This window comes from Scyliorhinus canicula, chromosome 9, assembly GCF_902713615.1.
Source record: "Scyliorhinus canicula chromosome 9, sScyCan1.1, whole genome shotgun sequence".
In the NCBI taxonomy this organism is placed as follows: domain Eukaryota; kingdom Metazoa; phylum Chordata; class Chondrichthyes; order Carcharhiniformes; family Scyliorhinidae; genus Scyliorhinus; species Scyliorhinus canicula.
This window is the reverse complement of record NC_052154.1, coordinates 54,465,009-54,486,039: the sequence shown is the minus strand read 5'-3', so window position 1 is coordinate 54,486,039 and position 21,031 is coordinate 54,465,009. Positions and strand designations below refer to the sequence as shown.

Here is a 21,031-nt window from a genome sequence, read left to right as displayed (position 1 = left end):
GGATATTTAAACTTACCTTGTGGCAGCTAGTGCTGTAAAAGGGGTATGTCCTCTGAACAACTTTCCTTCGCTGTTCTCTGTATGGATTCCTGCACTGAGGGAGTTCAATTTGGCTATTGCATCAGAAGACAGAACTTTTCAAATGTATCCTGATACATGTGCAGTTTTTTGTCTGATCAACGTCGGATGCGGCAGCTTCAAAATCGATCAGAGGATTTAAGCCAATAATTCCATAGATTTTCAAAATACACTTTTTACCATTTATGATAATACAATTTCTACCATAATCTGATATGTATGCCCCAATCATATTCTGCAGGATTATACAAAGTGAATTTATGTATTACTTCCTGGTTTGCTGTCTGTGAGAATTTTTGATGTGATTAGCTGCTTGATGATATCATTGATACTGGACAGCAGAGATCCCCTCCAACTGGCACTAGAATGAAATTAATTTGGTGAAAAGTGAAATTCACAACGCCCAATAGATCTTTGCAGCAGCTTTCTTCAAGGTCACTTCATAGCTGAAAGCAAAATCCAGGGCATTGACTTATCATGTGCAATCGTTACTACAATGAAAGTAATTCCTTACGGCATATTGGAGACATGGCTGGGTGAGAAAATAGAAGTTGTGTTGTTCAAAGTACTGAAACATGTAAATGCTTAAGATTAAGATTCTCAGTTGTAAGAGAAATGGTGTTTTTCTTGAAACTGATTGACCCTGCTATCGATCAGATTTTACACAAAAGGTTTAAGATACTAATCTGCATGTATTTTTTTCTGTTAACATGTAGAAAATGCTATGCCCAGCTCTTCATTACTGGATCCTGCATGATTTACAGTGCGTTCAATCTCCAGCTTTGAGTGAAGCAATTTCTATTTGGGCCTTGTCATATTATTTAAGTATAAAATGAGGGATAATGAACCAGCGGCCTGATTTACATCTCTGCCAACTTTCCATTTAAGGCAGTTTAAATTAAAATTGGAAGAGGTATAAGCTGGGCTGCCAACCCCCTCTTGCCCACTTTATATTATTGCACAGTCAAAATTTACTCCATTGAGTGTGAATGGTGCGGAAAGCCTCGAACTGAAATTCCCAACTCTAGATTCAGGTTGCATTTCCACTATAACTGCTGTTTTGGCACCAGTCAAAAGCAATTTGTACTGGCACGACAATTGGATTGTGAATGCATCCTTAGAACAACCATGAACAATACTCAAAAGGGAAAATGTATCAAACAAGAGACACAATACGATAATTTAAACTTTGCCAGAAAATTGTGAAAAATCTCTAGTAGAAGGGTTCATGAAACATGTCATTTGCTGATTAATATATTTAATGCCAAAGCTGTTTTCTATATTTTATTCAGAGAACATTGCACCCAAACATAACATTTGGTGACTTTTCCATCAATGGCCGCATAGTTCTATTAGTTCTTAGAACTCATAGAATCCCGACAGTTCAGAAGAAGGCCATTTGCCCCATCTGCACCAACCCTCTGAAGGGGCACCCTACTTTAGCCCTATTCCCGTAACCCAACTTAAACTGCACGTCCTGAGTTTGTGGGAGGACACCAAGCGCCCGGAGGAAACCCATGCAAACACCACGCAGAGAATAATCAGGCACTGTAATGAGGGCAAAGCAAATATTGATTTTCTAAGTATTTTAATCATTTTCATTATAATTGCCCCATGTCAATATTGAAACTCCAAGAGTTATTAAATGTGAAAGTACTTGGATAATTCACCAGCATCAGAAATCTTCTTCCTGTGGTGAACAATTACTGCATCACATTACTGCACATCAAGTATTTGCACCTCTCAATCCAGGTTTAGTGAGCATTCAGTCTCGGCTGAGTCATTGAGCCAGGAAATGGTGGTAAGGGGTTTCTCCACAAGTGGACAAGGAAAATCAGAGTGCATTAACTTAGTCTTCTATTCAGCATCTAGCTGCCAACTAAGAATGGTGGAACTGCTGGAGGGCTACGAGGGGGAGACCTAAACATCTTTATGTGGTCCTACCTAAAAAAAAACGCTTGTCCGAAATACACAATCATATTTATTTTTTATTTTAAAAATATTTTCCTATTTATTTAATACAACGCATTATAATGCTATTGAAGAAAAATGGCTACAATTATTTTTTATGTATGATCAAAGTGTTAGACTTTTCTGAGATTCCTTGTTGACATGCTTAATATTCAGTGTCAGTAGAAAACAAAGGACTTACTAGTGTTCGATAATGTAAATTGCAATGTGCCATATGTGTACTAAACCGACCTGCTGAGCTGAAGCTTTTGTGTAATCCCTTTTTCTGTTTCCAGCTAGCTGATCAATTGTAGATAGACATTACATTGTGTTTTACCACTGAATTTAATCTACATGTATGAAATGAGGCAACATTTGACATTCATTATTGTATTAAGTCTCAATAGTACACCTGACGGCTGAGCATGTGTTCCTTGCATTATATGAATGCTTTGGACCTCCTGCCAAAAGATTTTTTTAGTGCATATTGTGTTGTTTGTACTAATCAGGCTGAAGTAGCATTAGTCGGTCTTCTCATCTTTTAATTACAGACAGTTTATTGTCTGTGCTGACCCAGTTTCTGCACAGCACGCCAGGCTTAGCAATCTCTGTTAATTTAATTTGGCATTTCATTCAATCAGGCAGACTGTGAGCATGATGAAAAAATTTTTTTTTTTTTTTTAAACTCACTGTTCATCCTTAATTGATGTTCCTATCAGCCTTTGTCCTTGCCAGGCCTGGTGATTATTTGCCACACAGTTGGACAGAATCTAGCCAACTGTATTTTCTCCCGTGGAAACATATTATAATTTTGAATTATAATTTAGAATTCTGCTTTGGCTTTTTGAAAATAAATTAATGCAAGTCAACAATTATGCCTGTTGGGAGTATATTTTTCCCATCACCCATAGGTGGGGGTTAAACTAATCCCAGAAGTTTGGGTGTTCTTGTAGTGCTTCTGGGTCAAAGGTCATTTGGAGCTTGTCGAGCTTCAGCAGCTTGCTGGTTTGGATAATGACTGTTTGTCCAAAGCAGTCCTTAAGTTTCAGGTGAGGGCTTTGCTGCAGATTCCTTGCACTAATGGAGCCACCTGTTTTACCAAATGGCATGAGGCCCTGTCCTTACCCTTATCCATGCACCATAGTGTTAACCTTGTCACCGAGTTTCTTATTTCTCCAAGGGAAACAGTAATTAATGGACACCATTCACAGCTGATTAGCTGTAGTTCCCCCACTAATTACATTCGCACACTTGACTGTTCAACAGACATTTTAAATTTGCTTTTCATTTCACTGTGCCTTCTTTCTTAGTCCTAAACTGTTTAACTTTCTGAGATAATAATTCTGTTCTTACAGATATTTAACTGAGATGGTTGGAGTTCCCACCTGGCCTATGTTTTGTTTCACTTGCACAGTTCGGAGACATTAAAAATGAATAAACCAGACAACCAAAGTCTGCTTTTTAATTAGATGCTGCTCCTTCACTTTGCTGCTGCGTTACATGATTTCTACGGTTTTCCTTTTTTAAGGTTATTTCAATTGATTTTCGTGATTCACAAACAAAACATCGAGCTCAAGCCCTGGGCCTGCTTCTCACCTCGTTCCACATCTGGTTTTACAACTAGTTAAAGGTGGGGTACAGTTCTGGATATTATATTTCAAAGTCATAATGCCGGGGATGCCAATAGCCCACCAAGTGAACCAATTCCCATGTTTAAAAAATAATAATTCCAAGTTTGTGAAAATAGACTTTTGTAAGAATCAACCAGTTGATGATTTTAATATAATAGGCCCATAACTTCCTCGTTCCTCAGCGTCGCATTTAGCCGGTGCACCAATGATGCGCTGGGGAATCCCTCTCGGGAGTTCTCACATCAGGGTTTACCAGGCATTTTCCCAGAAGAGCTAACTTCTTCTGGACAATTGCGCTGGTCTGGGAACCAGCAACAGTAGCGATTTCAATCGTTAACTTCGTATGGTCCTGCCAGGTTTACCCTGATCGTTACTCTGAAAGTGTCAGAGGAAAAACATGACTTTGAACTTCGAACTCCAGAGTAAATATTTAAACACCCAGATCTAGGCTCAAATAGGATACCCCTTCCCCCCCCCCCCCCCCCCCCCCCCCCCCCACACAGACACACACACACACAGGACCTGTGGGGGACCCAGCACACCACCCTATTCCTGACTTGATCCCCTGCATGACAATCCCCCTCCCCTACTGGAGGCATGCAGGAAATGTGACAGCTAATTTGCACTCGGCAAACACTATTATGATAATGATCAGTTCATCTGTTCTTTGTGATATTGATTTGAGAGAGAAATATTGGCCAGGATACCACGGATAAATCCCCTGTCCATCAAAATCCTGCCATGGGATCTTTTACATTCGTCCGAGATGGTGCCTCGCTTCCACATGCCATCTGAAAGATGGCACCTCGAACGGTTCAGTGCTCTACTGCAGTGTCAGTTTTGATTTTTGTGGCCAAGTCCTGGAGTAGGACTTGAAGCCAAAACATTGTGATTCCGAGGCAAGTGTACTGCCAAATGAGCCACGGATGACACACTGGAGTACGATACAGGGCTTAACAAAAACTACACGTTATTTCCATGGCCAGGAGGATTGCCAGACCTCTAGGAATTGCCCTGAAGTCTCCATTGTTGAAACTAATAGGACAATCTCGGACAGTGTTTTTCAAACTTTTTTTGCCTGGGACCCATTTGTACCAACCGGCCTTCCTTTGGGACCCACACCGGCTGACTTTCGTGACCTGTGCTAGGCGACCTTCGCGACCCAAACTTCGTGACCCACCATTTTCACCAGGGGCTGGTTTAGCTAAGTGGGCTAGACAGCTGGTTAGTGTTGCAGAACATTGCCAGCAGCATGGGTTCATTTCCCGTACCAGCTGAGAATTCTGAATTCTCCCTCTGTGTACCCGAACAGGCGCCGGGATATGGCGACGAGGGATTTTTCACAGTAACTTCATTGCAGTGTTAATGTAAGCCTACTTGTGACAATGAAAAGGATGATCTATTATTTATTTATTTTTGCTTATCTTTTAATGTGACAGGTGAGCCTGCTTGGTCCTCACAACCTCACTTGCTTTGTCATTCAATGTTACATTTCTGCTCAGGACTTCAGCTGATGAGTTAAGATCTCACTGCATCCGTTGAAAAAAACCTAACTCACCATGCTTAATCTTATAAAGCCTTTGACGTTTTGAGAGTTTTAATCTTTCATTTGCTCGTGCTTTCCTGCATATAACACACATGGGCCAGGATTCTCCAATCCCGCGGCCAAGTTCTGATGCTAGCGTGAAAAGCGGCATGAGCCACTCCGGCGTTAATGGGCCTCAAGTGGCAGGTATCCACCCCTTCCTAGGGGGCTAGTCCGCCGTCGGAGTGGTGTCCGCAGCTCCGGTGCCTGAAAGCCGCCATGCCATGGCCGGCATGAGATCGCGCATGTGCGCCATGGCCAGCACGTGTTCGTGCATACGCGCCACAGCTGGCACGTGTTTGCGCGTGGGTTTCCGTCTCCGCGCCGGTCTCCGGGCAATATGGCGGAGCCCTACAGAGGCCCGGCGCGGAGGAACAAAGGCCCCCACGGAACTAGCCCGCCCACCGATCAGTAGGCCCTGATCGTAGGCCATGCCACCGTGGAGGCACCCCCCCCCCCCCCCCCCCCCCCCCCCCCCCCCCCCCCGGTAATTCTCCGACCCAGCACGGGGTTGGAGAATCACGGCCCTGAACTTTGAATCCGATTTGCAGTGGCACAATTAATAAAGTCACACCTCGAGTAATCATCTTTGTGCTGTTTTGTACCTGCTTTCAGCTTCTTCTTCATGGGTTGTCCACCAGAGACCCTGGAGTTCGCACCAGCAGTGCTGGCAATGTAAAATGGAGTAATATCGCTCATGTCCAGAACACGTGATGTCAGCGTGACCTGCTCTCTGCCGCCACATCAGGCAGGAAGACTCTAGTGACTTAAAAAAAAACTCCTCCTAGGTCAGCGTGCTGCGGTCAAGAGGAGGCATTCTGCCTCGCTCCGCTGTGGGCCTGCGCATTGTTGACGTAGCACGCATGCGCAGAACGGTCGACATTCTGAAAGGCCGGTCATGTCGTTGGGCATTACTTTCCACAATCAGGGACGCTGCGGCGCGTTGCCCCATGATCGAAAAATCCCGCCGCATGGCTCCGGGACCCTGCCGACACCTACCCGCGGGTCACGACCCTGGGTTTGAAAATGAATTGACCTCAGAGAAAAGTCAGAGCAACAGTAAAATTGTGCTTTACTTGCATTGTTTAAACATTAATTTGTTCGAAGATGACGGGGTTATATTTTCATTAATAATCCAAGACTATTCAATTGAGTATCAAAGAACATGTAGGTAGAGTGCCTGGACGATGGACAATAATGGAAGTGCAGAAGTAGGAAAATTAGAGATGGGACGTAATTTCAGGGTTACAGCTAACCAGAGATGGAATCCCTAATGTCCTTTAGGGAAGGACATCTGATGTCCTCACCCAGTCTGGCCTATACATGACTCCCGATCCATAGCAATGTGGTTGACTCTTGGCTGACCTCCGAAATGGCCTACTCAGTTCAAGGGTAATTATCACAGAATTATTTTGGTGCAGGAGGCAATTTGGCCCATCATGGCTCAATTAGACAAATTAGTAAATGCTGGTCTAGCCAACGATGCCCACATCCCACCAAAGAGTTTTTTTTTAAATGCCGAAACATCTTGAATAGTTTTGATCTGCCAACATTTCTAATTTCCCAGATTAGTTTTCAATCACTCAATTTTTACTCTTGATTCTTGGTATCAGATGCCCAAATATAGGGATCCAAACACTGGAATTGGATAGCTATGCAAACTTGTTTAAAATATCACTCCTTCCATCACAGGTGGATTATTTTTCAGGAAGTGAGTGGCGTTGCTGCTGTTCACGACTGTCCTATTATGGAACAGTGATATCAATAAATGGTTTTCGGGTTACATTTTCCTTGAGTGCAACCGAATCAGAGAAGTTAGGATTACGGATTGTTATTGTAGATTTACTGCCAACATCGTCATTCTTGCCACTTCCAGCATTGCTCCCATGGGCAACATGTGGAAAGGCAAATGATAGAAGCAAAGAGAGAAAATAAAATGGTTAAGGGTTTGCTAACTGCTTGCTAATGACTGTTGAAGCCAGGTGGAGAGAAACACATGCAGATTTCCTCAGGGAGAATACATTTGGAAAGGTAGTTATTTACATTCAGTCCTGCTTGTTGTCAATTTGTGAACAGCAGGGTGTAATGTGCATATGAAAAAAGAATGACATATATTTACATTCACTTTGGAAACATCTCAACATAGACTGAATTACAAAATTATGCCACTGCCATGTTGCTGTACACAGTCTTTGTCTCCATCCTAAAGGAAGGAATTTGAAAGAATAGGGAGGATGCAGTATCCACGAGAGAAAAGCAAGGAAGAGGCACAAAGCTTTTTGCTCAGGAGATGCCATAGGGAACCCAGCTGATTTCAGGCACCATTAGCATTTCATTGACGAGCAGCCTGTCTAAAACTGGCATGGGTCTCATGACTATCAGACACTTGCTGGCACTCCGTTAAGCCAAATGAGAATGGTTTTGTGCTGTTGATGGTGGTGCAGCGCAGGAGCTCAGGACCACATTTTCCTTGTGGGACCGAGAGAGGCACATCCACTCTTCCTTTTTCACTATTTCACTGGGTATAAGCGTCGTTGGCTAGGCCAGGATTTGTTGCCCACCCTGACTTGGCCTTGAAAAGGTGGTGGTGAGTCACCTTCTTCACCTAGTGTAGTCTATGTGGTGAGGGTTCACATACATTGTGTTTAGGAAGGGAGCTCCAGGATCCTGACCCAGTGACAGTGAAGGAATGGTGATATAGTTCTAAGTCAGGACTGTGTATGGTTTGAATAGGAACTTGCAGGTGGTGGTGTTCCCATGGGGTCTGCTTCCCTCGTGCTCCTATGATGTAGAGGTCAGGGTTTGGAAAATGCTATCAAAGAACCCTTGGTGAGTTGTTGCATTGCATCATATAGATGGCTACTGCTGTGCATTGCTGGTGGAGAGAAGTGGAAGGGGTGCCAATAAAGTAAGCTGCATTGGCCTGGATGATGTCGAGCTTCTTGAGTCTGTTGGAGCTGCGCATATCTGGGCAAGTGGAGAGTATCTCATTACACTCCTGAGTTGTGCTTTATAGATAGATGACAGGCTTTGAGGAATCAGGAAGTCTGTTACTCATCACTCCATTCTTGGCGCGGGATTCTCCAATAATGGAGCTATGTCCCCAATCCCATGAAAAAACGCGGGCAAATCACTCCAGACATTCCTGAAGAAAGTCTGGAGTGATTCACTTACCTGGAGGGGGTTAGTAAGACCCCGGAATGCTCCTCGCAACTCTGGCTGCCGAAACGGGCCCTGCACTTCCGGTTGGGAGTTGGTGCATGCAACGGCCGCCCCGCGCGACATGGCGGACCCATACCGTGGACTGGCACCGAAAACATAGGCTCCGCCCAAATTGCATGCGCCCACAGATCGGTGGCCCCCGATCAGTAGCCTGGTTGTCCTGGAGGCCCCCTCCCACTGAAGGATCCCCCTGCCCCCACCAGGGCGGCCGCAGACTGAGTCCAGAGCTGCCACACAGAGTTGCCGATGGGTGGGACCACGAGAGAACCACGTCGTCGGGAACTTGGTCAGTTAACGTTGGAGAATCGCCGCGGGGGCGTCTTTCAATGGTCCCCGACCGGCGCCGCGTAGACAGCATGCGTGCGATTCGCGGCGATTCTCTGGGGATTGGAGAATTGAGGGAGCAGTGTCGGACCCGATCTTGGGTTTGACGCCCATTCTCCGCCCCTTCGATCGCGATTTCGGCAAGGAGGCTTGACGAATCCCGCCCCTGGTCTCTGACCTGCTCTTGAAGCCACAGTATTTATTTGGTTGGTCCAGTTCAGTTTCTGAAAAATAGTAAACCCCAGGATGTTGATAGTATGAATGTATTAATCCTGTCACAATGAAGTACATGCCATAGTTGTAAGTGAGAGTAGCTGGTACTAATTGGGTAAAAGTTAATCTTAAGAATATATAAAAATTGGTTTCCACCTTTGTGAGGGAAGAAATCACTACAGTGAAATCTCGAGGAGCTGAATCCCAGCAGAGCTGCCTCCAAATTTGTGTTACGCAGAGCTTCGTCAAAGCCGAAGAGGCCTCGTTCCCACATGAATGTGTTTCTGTCTGACCCAATATGCCGACAGATGCTTTTTATTTCAAAAGGACAGTCACTCTTACCTCACTTCTTGAAATCTGCTCTTTTGTCCAGGTTTGAACCAAGGTTATAAGAAGGTCACAAGCTTTTGGGACCGGTCGAACTCAAACTGAGCATCGAGCAGCTGATTGCTGTGCAACTACGACTTGATAGTTTTTTCAGTAAACCCTTCCCTCATTTTGCTGATCATCAAGAGCAGATTGTTGGGGCGATAATTGACTTGATTGCATTTTCTCTGCTTTTCATGTACAGGACAAAACCTGGGCCATTTTCCACATTTGTAGGTAGATTCCAGTGTTGCAGCAGTACTGAAACAGCTTGGCTAGGGGCGCAAAAGGTTGTGGAGCACAACTCTTCAGCATTATTGCTGGGATTTTGTCAGGGCCTTTAGATATTTCTTTTTTTGTGTGGAGTGCATTAAATTTCCTGAAGATAGGCATCAGTGATGCTGGGGCCTCAGCAGGAGGCCAAGCTGGATCATCCACTCGGTACTTCTAACGAAAGCAGTGGCCAATATTTCAATGTTGTTTTTCCGCTCATGCTGTGGGCTCTCCACTCATTTAAGGATTGAGAGGTTTGTGAAGCCATCTCCTCTAATTAGTTGTTTTAATTGTCCACCACCAGGACCGCAGAGCTTTGATCTAATTCACTGTGGCGGCAAGGGGTATGGGGAGAGCTTTGGAGTATGGTGTTGATATACAGGTTCAGCTATTGCCATATTCGATGGCAGAGAAGGCTCAAAGAGCCAAATGAAGTACGCTTTCCTCTCTTTTCCATGTTTCTATGTTGCTGTCAGATCGCTTAGCTATGTCTGTCGCGTTCTGCTTCCACTGTTTAGTATGTCTGTAGTCTGGTGTTATGACTTCACTAGGTTACACATCATTTGGTACTGCTCCTAGGATGCTCTCCTGCATTCCATCCAGGGTTGATCCCGCGACTTGATGGTAATGGTAGAGTGAGGGATAGGCTGGACGGTGAAGTTACAGAACGTGGTTAAGTATGATTCTGCAGGGCTGCACGGTGGTGCAGTGGTTAGCACTGCTGCCTCAGGGCACCGAGGTCCCAGGTTCGACCACGGCTCTGGGTCACTGTCCATATGGAGTTTGCACATTCTCCCCGTGTTTGCGTGGGTTTTGCCTCCACAACCAAAAGATGTGCAGAGTAGGTGGATTGGCCACGCTAAATTGCCCCTTAATTGGGAAAAATGAATTGGGTAATCTAAATTTTTTAGAAAGCATGATTCTGCTGCTTCTGATGACCCGCAGCACCTGACGATGTTCAGTTCTGAATTTATAGATTGGTTTATAATCTCACCCATGTAGCACACAACTCAATGGATGGTATGCTCAGTGAGAACACTGAACTTCATGTCCACAAGGACTGTGCGGTGGTTGCTCCTACAAATACTGTCATGGACAGATGCACTTGTGACAGGTAAATTGCTGAGGGCGAGATCAAATAGATTTTTATCTCGTCAGGTTCCCTCAACTCCTACCTGAGCCCAGGCTGACAGAGATAATTCCTTTAGAACTTGGCAACTTTGGTCAGTAGTTCAACATGGAAGAGTATTGATTCATGAGCTGGGGGAGGGTGGTAGGTGGTCACCAGCAGGGGGGCTACCTTGCCTATATTTGACCTGATGCCATCAGATTTCATGGGGTGTGGTCAATTTTGAGGACTCCCAGAGCAACTCCCTCCTAACTGTGTGCCACCACCACCTCTGGTGGGTCTGTCTTGCTGGTGGGAAAGTACCGACTGAGGGATGGTGATGAGTCTGAGATATTGGGTGTGATCTTCTGGCTTCGTTGCTCTCTCGCTCAAGCGAAACGAGGACGGTAAATAACGGGGAAGGCCAAAAACGAGATCCGGGCCAGATGCCAAAAAGTTTGCAAAGCAACCAGTTCGCTCCCGTAGCCGAAATTAGGATCTCCCCATAGCTTGGCAAGAAACCAATTATCACCACTTAAGCCCCATTTCCATACGCTTAACAAGAGCCACCCCGTATCCAACGGCCTCCTGTCATTCAGCGGCCTCCCCAGCAGGTGGTGAAGCTGGTGCCGATTAGTACACCTTTTGAAAAACGTGAACCTGGTGGATGGGCTTCTGTAGGGAGATGAGGAAGTGAGTAGCCATCTCTGCTTACAGGCAAAGAGCGCGGGGGCGCTGAGCTTGTTGCCCCTGAGCTCGGCGGAGGGTGGGGGACCCTCCGGAAGGGGTGGGCAATCATGGGAGGGTGGGGGGGGGGGGCAATCGTTCGCGGCATCACCATGCCAACCCCTGGATCGTGTGTACCCATTCTGGGTGCAACCCTTGTCCCTGCCCGTCTGTTCCACCGACCACCCGTAACTCTCCCCCCCCCCCCCCCCCCCCCCCCCCTCCCCCCGACTGCCGAGGCCTCTGTCCTTGCAACTGAAGGTTATCACAAATAGGGAATTGGCTATCATGGTTCAGCAAGCACTGCACTTCACACATACCAATTGGATTCCCGTGGGTGGGTGTGCCGTGCAGCATGTGGGAGTCATTGCCCAGCAACCCAATCAGACCATGATGCCCGGACAGTGTACCTGAACACTGCGCGAAGCAATAGCCCGAGCTGGGCCCTGAGCCGGGAAACTCGCAGCATTTCTCACTCGCTCGCACGTTTTTTCGGAAATCACATCCATTGACTTTCGGGTAATTATAATTGTCATGCTTGACCACTCGGTGGGAAAGCGCTCCCAATTTTTGCACCAGCATGTTACACGGCCGGTTGAGCGGAGTTTGCCGTTGTTGTTTCCAGTGCCTAGGTTAATGCGGCATGGTTCATTGGTTTGCTACGACTAAGTGGCTTGCCAGCCCATTTCAGAGGCAAGTTTGGTGCCACCCACGTTGCTGTGGGCACAGTCACATGGAGGCCAGACTGGGTAAGGATGGTAGATTTCCAGTGAAGCAGATTTTTTTCATTGTCTTATTTCCAGATTTATTTGGTTTTTTTTATCAAATATTTTTTATTCTCCTTTTTCACATTTCCTGCCAAATTTACACCTACCAACAATAAACATTAATCAGTAACAAATATGTCAATTCCCATATCAATAACGACAAACCCATCCCCCCCCAAACCCCAAACATTAGTCCGCATGTTCACACAAACAAATGACAAAAAGGAATTAGGGATCACCCATAGTCGTCATTAACACACACAACCCTCCCACCCACACACCTCAACTAATGTTCGATGTTATCTTGAAAGTGCATAATGAATAGAACATAGAACGATACAGCGCAGTACAGGCCCTTCGGCCCTCGATGTTGCACCGACATGGAAAAAATCTAAAGGCTATCTAACCTACACTATGCCCTTATCATCCATATGCTTATCCAATAAATTTTTAAATGCCCTAAATGTTGGCGTGTTCACTATTGTTGCAGGTAGGGCATTCCACGGCCTCACCACTCTTTGCGTAAAAAACCCACCTCTGACCTCTGTCCTATATCTATTACCCCTCAATTTAAGGCTGTGTCCCCTCATGCTAGCCACCTCCATCCACGGGAGAAGGCTCTCGCTGTCCACCCTATCTAACCCTCTGATCATTTTGTATGCCTCTATTAAGTCACCTCTTAACCTTCTTCTCTCTAACGAAAACAACCTCAAGTCCATCAGCCTTTCCTCATAAGATTTTCCCTCCATACCAGGCAACATCCTGGTAAATCTCCTCTGCACCCGTTCCAAAGCTTCCACGTCCTTCCTATAATGAGGCGACCAGAACTGTACGCAATAATGCCCGTGAATTGTAGAACCCCTCCATCCTTCCCCTCTAATCAAACTTAACCTTCTCAAGAGTCAAGAATTCCACACCAGGGCACAGGATGGAGAGGTTGCTCTCCAACCTATCAGGATCTGCCTTCGGGCGATCAACGAGGCGAAGGCTAAAACATCTGCCTCTGCACCCTGGCTGGTCCGACATGCCAAATATGGCCTCCCGGGGGCCTGGGTCCAGTTTCATGTGCACCACTTTAGAAATTACCCTAAAAACCTCCTTCCAGTAATCCTCTAGCTTTGGGCAGCACCAAAATATATGAACGTGATTAGCGCCCTCCACCCCCGCAAGGTTCACACACATCTTCTACTCCTTCAAAGAATCGGCTCATCTTTGCCCTTGTGAGGTGTATTCTGTATACCACCTTCAGCTGTATCAGCCCCAACACTCGCACCTCACACCAGAACCCCTTCTCCATATCCTCTCCCAACTCTTCCTCTCACTTTGCTTTGATCCCTTCCAGTGATGCCTTCTCCTCTTCCAAAATAGCTCCGTAAACCGCTGACACTACCCCCTTCTCCAGTCCCACTGTTGTCAGCACCTCCTCCAGCAATGTGGAGGCCGACTCCACCAGGAAGCTCTGTATCTACTTTCTGGCAAAATCTTTAACCTGCATGTATCTAAACATTTCCCCTGCTCCATCCCATACTTCGCTTCCAGCTCCTTCAATCCTGCAAACCGACCCTGAAGAAACAAATCTTTTAGTGTCTTAATCCCCTTCTCCTCCCATTTCCGAAAATTTCCATCCTACCTCCCTGGCTCAAATCTGTGGTTCCCCCGAATTGGCATTTCCCTTGACCCTGCCCCCAACCCAAAGTGTTGGCGAAACTGCCTCCAAATTTTCAATGAAGCTATTATTACCGGACTCCCTGAGTACTTCCCCAGGGCTATCGGGAGCGGCGCTGTTGCTAGTGCTTACAATCCCGACCCCCTGCACAAACATTCCTCCATTCTGACCCACTGGGAATTAACCCCTCTGATCCAGCTCTGCACCTTCTCCACATTCGCCGCCCAGTAGTAATACATCAGGTTTGGAAGACCCAAACCCCCTGCCTGCCTTCCCCTCTGTAGCAGCACCTCTCTAATTCTGGCCACCTTCCCTCCCCATATGAACAAAGTAATCCTTCCCTCCCCATATGAACAAAGTAATCCTTCCCTCAATCTCTCTGAAAAAAGCCTTTGGCAGGAAAATCGGCAGGCATTGAAAAATAAACAGAAATCGAAGCCACACGTTCATTTTAACTGCCTATACCTGACCCACCAATGACAGAGGGAGACCATCCCACCTTGCCAGATCTGCTTTCACTCTCCCCACCAAACTAGAAATGTTGTATCTGCAGAGCCTCCCCCCTCCCTCTCTCTCTCTCTCGCTACTCCCGGGCAATCTGCACCCCCAGGTACCAAAAGTGAGCCCTATGGAATGGCAGCTCCTGCCCCCACCCCCGGCGAGATAGCACAAAAAACTCACTCTTGTCTAGATTCAGTTTGAACCCCGAGAAAGGCCCAAACACTCAAAGCAGCTCCAATATTCCCCCTCTCGACACTCGGTTCTGACACGTATTACAGCAAGTCATCGGCATATAAGGACACCCTATGCTCTATCCCCCCTGCACTATTCCTTTCCATACCCTCAAACCTTTTCATCTGATGGCCAATGGCTCAATCGCGAGTGCAAACAGCAGGGGGGACATAGAACATCTCTGCCTAGTCCCGCTGTAGAGAGAAAAGTATCTCGAGCTGATGTTGTTTGTGCGGACACTTGCCCTCGTCTCTATATATAATAGCTTTACCCAGTTCACAAACCTTGGTCCAATCCCAAACCGCTCCAGAACTGCCATCAAGTACCCCCATTCTACCCGGTCAAATGCCTTCTCAGCATCCAATGCCACAACCACCTCTCTGTTTCCTTCCCCTCTGCCGGTGCCATAACGACTTTCAATACCCTTCTAACGTTTGAAAAGAGCTGCCTCCCCCTCAAGAACCCCATCTGATCTTCACCTATCACCTTCGGAAGGCACTCCTCCAGCCTACCCGCCAGTACCTTTGCCAATACTTTTGTGTCCACATTCAGAAGTGATATGGGCCTATAAAACCCACACTTGGTCGGATCCTTATCTTTTTTTAGCAACAGGGAAATCGATGCCTGCACCAAGGTTTGTGCCAACACCCCCTTCCCTATCACCTCTTCAAACATCCCCACCATCAGGGGTGCCAGCATATCCTTGAATTTTTTATAATATTCCACCGGAAACCCATCCGGCCCTGCCATCTTCCCCGACTGCATCCTCCCAATCACATCCTTTATCTGCTGCTCCACTATCGCTCCTTCTAATGTAGCCCAGTCCCCCTCCCCTAACCTCGGGTACTCCAACCCATCTAGAAATTCCTGCATCTCACGGTCTCCCCCAGGTGGCTCTGACCTGTACAACCTCTCATAAAATGCCTCAAAAACCCTGTTAATCAGATCCAGAGCCAATACCAACTTCCTTGCCCTATCCCTCACTAGAACAATTTCCCTTATCGCTGCCTCCCTCCGAAGCTGACCTGCTAACATAGGCCTAATCTCCATGTTCGTAAACTGCACCCCTTGCTTGTCTCAGTTGACGCACCACCTACCTGGTAGATAGTTGGTCAAAGCTCGCCTGTAGTTCCTTCCTCTTTTCCAGCTTTGCTGGGTCCCCATCTTCTGCATAACTCCTATCTACCTCCAACATCTCACCTATTACCCTCTGCCACTCCAACCTCTCCTCTTTGTCCACCCTGGCCTTAAACAAAATCACCTCACCCCTCACCACCGCCTTTAGAGCCTCCCAGACAACTGCCTTCAACACCTCACCCGTACAGTTGAAACCTACATATTCCTCAATTACCTTTTCAATTTTGTCACAGAACCCTTGGTCCCCCAAAAGCCCCACATCCAGTTTCCACCCCGGCCTCTGCGCTACCCTCTTCTCCAGTACCATATCCACCCAATGCGGAGCATGATCTGACACTGCAATTGCTGAGTATTTCGACCCCTTAACCCCAGCCAGCAAAGCCTTCCCCACCAGGAGAAAGTCGATCCACGAGTATACCTTATGGACTGCTGAGAAAAACGGGTACTCCCATTCCCTCAGGTCCAGAAATCTCCAAGGGTCCACCCCTCCCATTTCCACCATTAGCCCAGCCAACGCCTTCGCCCCCCCCCCCCCCCACCTGATGGGACCAGCGAGCGCGGCCATGACCTGTCCAACCTTGGCTCCTGTACCAAGTTCCAGTCCCCCCCCCCCCTCACTATCAGTTTGTGTGTGTCCAAGTCGGAGATGGCCCCAAACACCTTCTTTGTGAATCCCACATTGTCCCAATTGGGACCGTATACACTTAACAGCGCCACTAACCTTCCCTCTAGCATCCCTGTCACAATCACATATCTACCCCCCTGATCTGCCACCACCTTCTCCATCTGGAAGCATACTCTTTTGCTGACCATTACCGCTATCCCTCGAGCCCTTCCGTCAAATGCAGAGTGAAATACCTGACTAACCCAGCCTTTTTTAAGTCTCACTTGGTCCTTCACCCTCAAGTGAGTCTCCTGCAACATTGCTATATCGGCTTTCAAACTTTTAAGGTGCGCAAGCACCCTTGACCTCTTGACCGGACCTCCTAACTCCCTCATGTTCCACGTGACTATCCTAACTGGGGGTCTCTCACCCCCCACCCTTCTTATCCACCATCATCATACCACCGGGCTCTGCCCATGAATCTGACCCACCCCTATCCATTATTAACATTGAATCCCTTCCCCCCCCTCCCAAAAACCTCACCTACATTTCCTCTCAAAAAACATCTCCTAGCGTCAATCCCTTAACCCCCCTGCCCTCCCCGCTCGTTACGGAGACCCATCAAAACCTGCTAACCAGGCTCCAATGTCCACAGCACTCCTCTCACCTCACCTCGCCTTCATTCACTCTCCGACTTTAGTTCGCTAGCGCGGGTGGCTCCCCCCGCCAAGGTATACCATCCCCTCCCACCCAGTCCCAGAGAAAGAAAAAACAAAAACAACAATCCAACCCATACAATTCACTAAAATAAGATATAACCGTCGCAACACAGAATGCCAATCAACCCAACCAATAACTTGAACTCTGTAACAATGTGAAGAGAAGTAAATTACAAAACACGTCAGTAAAAAAAAAATTGTAGCATTTATACATTTTCCAGCTCCCCAATCACAGTCTACAGTCTTTCCTCCAGCTCCGCTCCTCACATCTGTACCAAGCCTTCAGCCCTCATGAACACCTCAGCCTCCTCCGCTGTCTCAAAATAAAAGTCCTTGGCATCATACGTCACCCTCAGCTTCGCCGGGTATACCATACCAAATCGCACCCCCTTTTTGTACACTGCCGCCTTCACTCGCCCTAACGCCGCTTGTCTTTTTACCAACTCCACCGTCAAGTCCTGGTAGATCCGAACTCTAGCACCATCCCACTGCACCTTGCACTTCTGCTTCACCCAGCTTAACACCTTCTCCTTCATGCAGTATTTATGGAAGCAGATAATTACTGCTCTTGGCGGCTCATTCACTTTGGGCTTTATGACCGATGAGCTTGGTCCAGCCCATACCGGGAGGGGTTCTCACCCTTCCCCATCAGCTCCGCCAACATCTTTGCAAAGTACTCTGTTGGCCTTGGGCCCTCTGTCCCTTTGGGCAAGCCCATAATTCTCAGATTGTGCCTTCGAGCGGTTCTCCAAGTCCTCGAACTTTGCTCGGAATCCTCTGTTCACCTCCACCACCCTCCGCAGCTCTCCCACCATCGAGGTGAACTGGTCACTGTGCTGCGACACTGCCTCCTCCACTTCCTTAATCTTCTCACCCTGCTCTCTCACCTCGGCCGATTTCTTTGCCACAGCTACCCTCACCAGGGCGATTGCCTCCTCCACCAATGGCTTCAATGCGACCGCCATCTCCTTCCTCAAAGCCTCCATGTGCCTCGCTAACTGCTTTTCCAGCTCCACCGCCATCACCTCGGTCATCTTCTCCACCATAAGAAGTGTGGCCCCGCCATGCAGTCCGGCATCCGCCATCTTGTCAGCACTTTTGCTGGTCCTCTCATTCAACGGCGAGCCCGCGTTTCCTCCCTTCCTCGACGCTGCTTTTCACATCCTTTAACGACTTATTAGTTTTCCTTTTATTTCACCCTTCTTTCCTTCTTCAATCTTTAAAAAAAATTATTGTACAGAAAAACAAAAAATTCTTCCTTCAAAAAAAGAAGACAAAAGAGCTTTCACCAAGTTTCTTTGAAACTTCTTTCTCTTCTTTTTTGTATTCCTCCAGAATTTCTCTGGGGCTAGACTTCAGTCTCCTTACCACATTCTAGGCGGGAGCCACCCGATGTGGGACATCTCACCTACATCGCGCCCTGGCTGTGGGTCTGCCACCTCGATCTCCGTTTGGCTCTGCCCCCACTGCTCTGACCTCCGCGCGGGCTGGGCCGACGCCTCAGCTCCAGCCCCCCAACACCCGCGCGGAGTTCCTCATCAGGTTTCAAACCAGCCCAGCTTGATGCCCGGGACGGCCCCAAAGGCCGACAATAATCAGGGGGGGGGGGGGAAAGAGCGAAGAATCGGGGAAATCCCTGAAAGTGCCGCAAATAGTGGCCACCGGTGGGAGCTCCTCTCAATGCGGCCGACCCAAATGCCACTGGACGTCCGTTCCAGATTTATTAATCAATAAGTTTAAATTTCACCAGCTGTCTGGTCACATTTGAAATCATGCCCCCAAATTACGAGAGACCTCTGGAGTACTAGTCCAGTTACAATAACTGGCCACACCAAATTTATATTTGGCTTTGGAGTCTCTGCCTCTCCCTCAGCAGGTTTTACTGGTTTGAACCTCCGCGGCAATGCTACAATGGGAAGACTGTCAAAATTTCCTTGGTAATATCTGGGTGATCAGATCAAATTTTGGATATATTTATGAGGTGCCATCTGAGTCGACAATAAACCAGTCACTGAGTGCTTTTCAAGTGATAAAGCACATGGCATAATTTGAGCCTCTGTTCTGCTTGGGTTAAAAAGGGCAGAGGTAATTTAGGTCCCCCCAGTACCCCATGCAGTTCCTGGAAAGAAAGGTTGCTTTCATTTGAGCAAGACAGGGCCACGGAGCACAGGTAGCAGGTAAACACTGAGGGAGGCGGAAGACGAGGGCTCGCAACAGAAGGCTGTACCTACTAAGTATATTCCGAGAGCACTTTGCTCACCTCCAACTCAGCTAGGAGCAGTAACTGCACATGGTTTTCCAGGACGTTGAGTGGTTGTGGCCCCAGAAGGCACAGCTTCAGACAGTACCACCTCAGCATGGGCCTCAACAGTCATAGCTGCAGAGTGGCACTATAAATGTTGTTGTCCTGAGGCAGTAGCACAGATCATTGAACCAGAGAACATGTTAACATTTAAGAATGAGTGTTTGAAATATATTGATGCATTTGATGAAATACAAGTGTGAGGGCACTAAACTCAGATTGTTAAAGTGCCAAATTCATTCAAATATATTCTTTGCAATCCATATCATAGAAGCAGTTTTTACAGACTTATGTTTACATTACCGTGGCAGCTTGCGCTAAACTGTCAAAAGTTTTCTTTAAGTCTTCACAAAACCTTGGGAATTTCTGAATCAAGGTTGACACACTGGGCAATCCAGATCCAGGCAACCTTATATTGTCTGTGATGAACGGATTAGCCTCTTAACCTGAAAGTGACATCAATAAGAATGCCACGGTCACAGTCTGAAAACTTATAGTTTACAAAAAAATGTGCCTACCCTTCTGATTTGCCCCGCCCCCTCCACAGCACCGGTGGATTGCGACCAGTTGACAATAAATGTTTGTTAAACGCTTTGCTGGCTGCTTGAGAAAACTGGAGCTGACTGACTTATCAGTGCAGGTGCAGGCTGAGTAGTCCTTTCATTCCTCACAGGTGAGGTTTATGCATTGAAGGGGCATGAAAGCACCAAAGGGAGTCCTGGAGCACCTGTCAACTCGAATGATGTGTCTTCAGTAATGTCAGCACCCTCTGACTTCAAACAGAAGAAGGAAAATATGCCCATTATGCTTAAGGAGGACTAATTCTTAATGTTGTGGGATGTCCATTAACTTCTCAACTGAGGAGCTCAGGAACACTTCTGCACTTAAAATTAAAGACAGAGTAAGACTTTTCAAAAAAAGTTCTCCAGTTGCAAATGTTCATCAATTCTACAGTCTGACGATAATTGGAATGGCACCGGGCGCCTATAATTGTTCAGGCTCCTGTCGGGTGGGCACTGGTGCCCTTCTTGTACGTGCCAGCCGCTTACCCCAAGCACGCAGGTGACTTTCTCCTTGCAGTTTAGCTTGGAGCCAGCCTCCCTGCATCAGTGCATTTTTGGATTGTTTTGTCACACTTCCAGCAGATAAATGACCTAATAGAGGTATCTGACTTTCAGCCTTGATCAGATGATAGAGGCTAACACTTCATTCTATCACTGATGGGACCTCTGAGCATTTCAGGTAGGTATTTACTTTTATTCATTCAAGGGATGTGGGCTTTGCTGGCTAGGCCAGTGTCATTGCCCAGCCCTAATTGCCCTTGAGAAGGTGGTGGTGAGCTGCCTTCTTGAACCACTGCAGTCCGTGTGGTGTAGGCATATCCACAGGTGTTAAAATAGTATGCTTCCATAAAAGGAAAAATAGAAAGGTGTCCTCGATTCTGCCCTCGGGGATAGGGTGGATACGTAGGCTTGAGTAGGGTGCTCTTTCTAAAGGCCGGTGCAGACTCGATGGGCCGAATGGCCTCCTTCTGCACTGTAAATTCTATGATTCTATGATAATCTGATCCATACAATTCGTGATGTAATAACTCCCATAATGTCACAGCAAGCCAAAAAATGCCCATG

The 21,031-nt window shown here is 47.0% G+C and overlaps 1 protein-coding gene across 1 annotated transcript in view; it reads left to right on the top strand.

Moving 5' to 3' along the window:
• tox3 (TOX high mobility group box family member 3) overlaps window positions 1-21,031 on the top strand; it is a 143,587-nt gene that overhangs the window by 71,254 nt on the left and 51,302 nt on the right.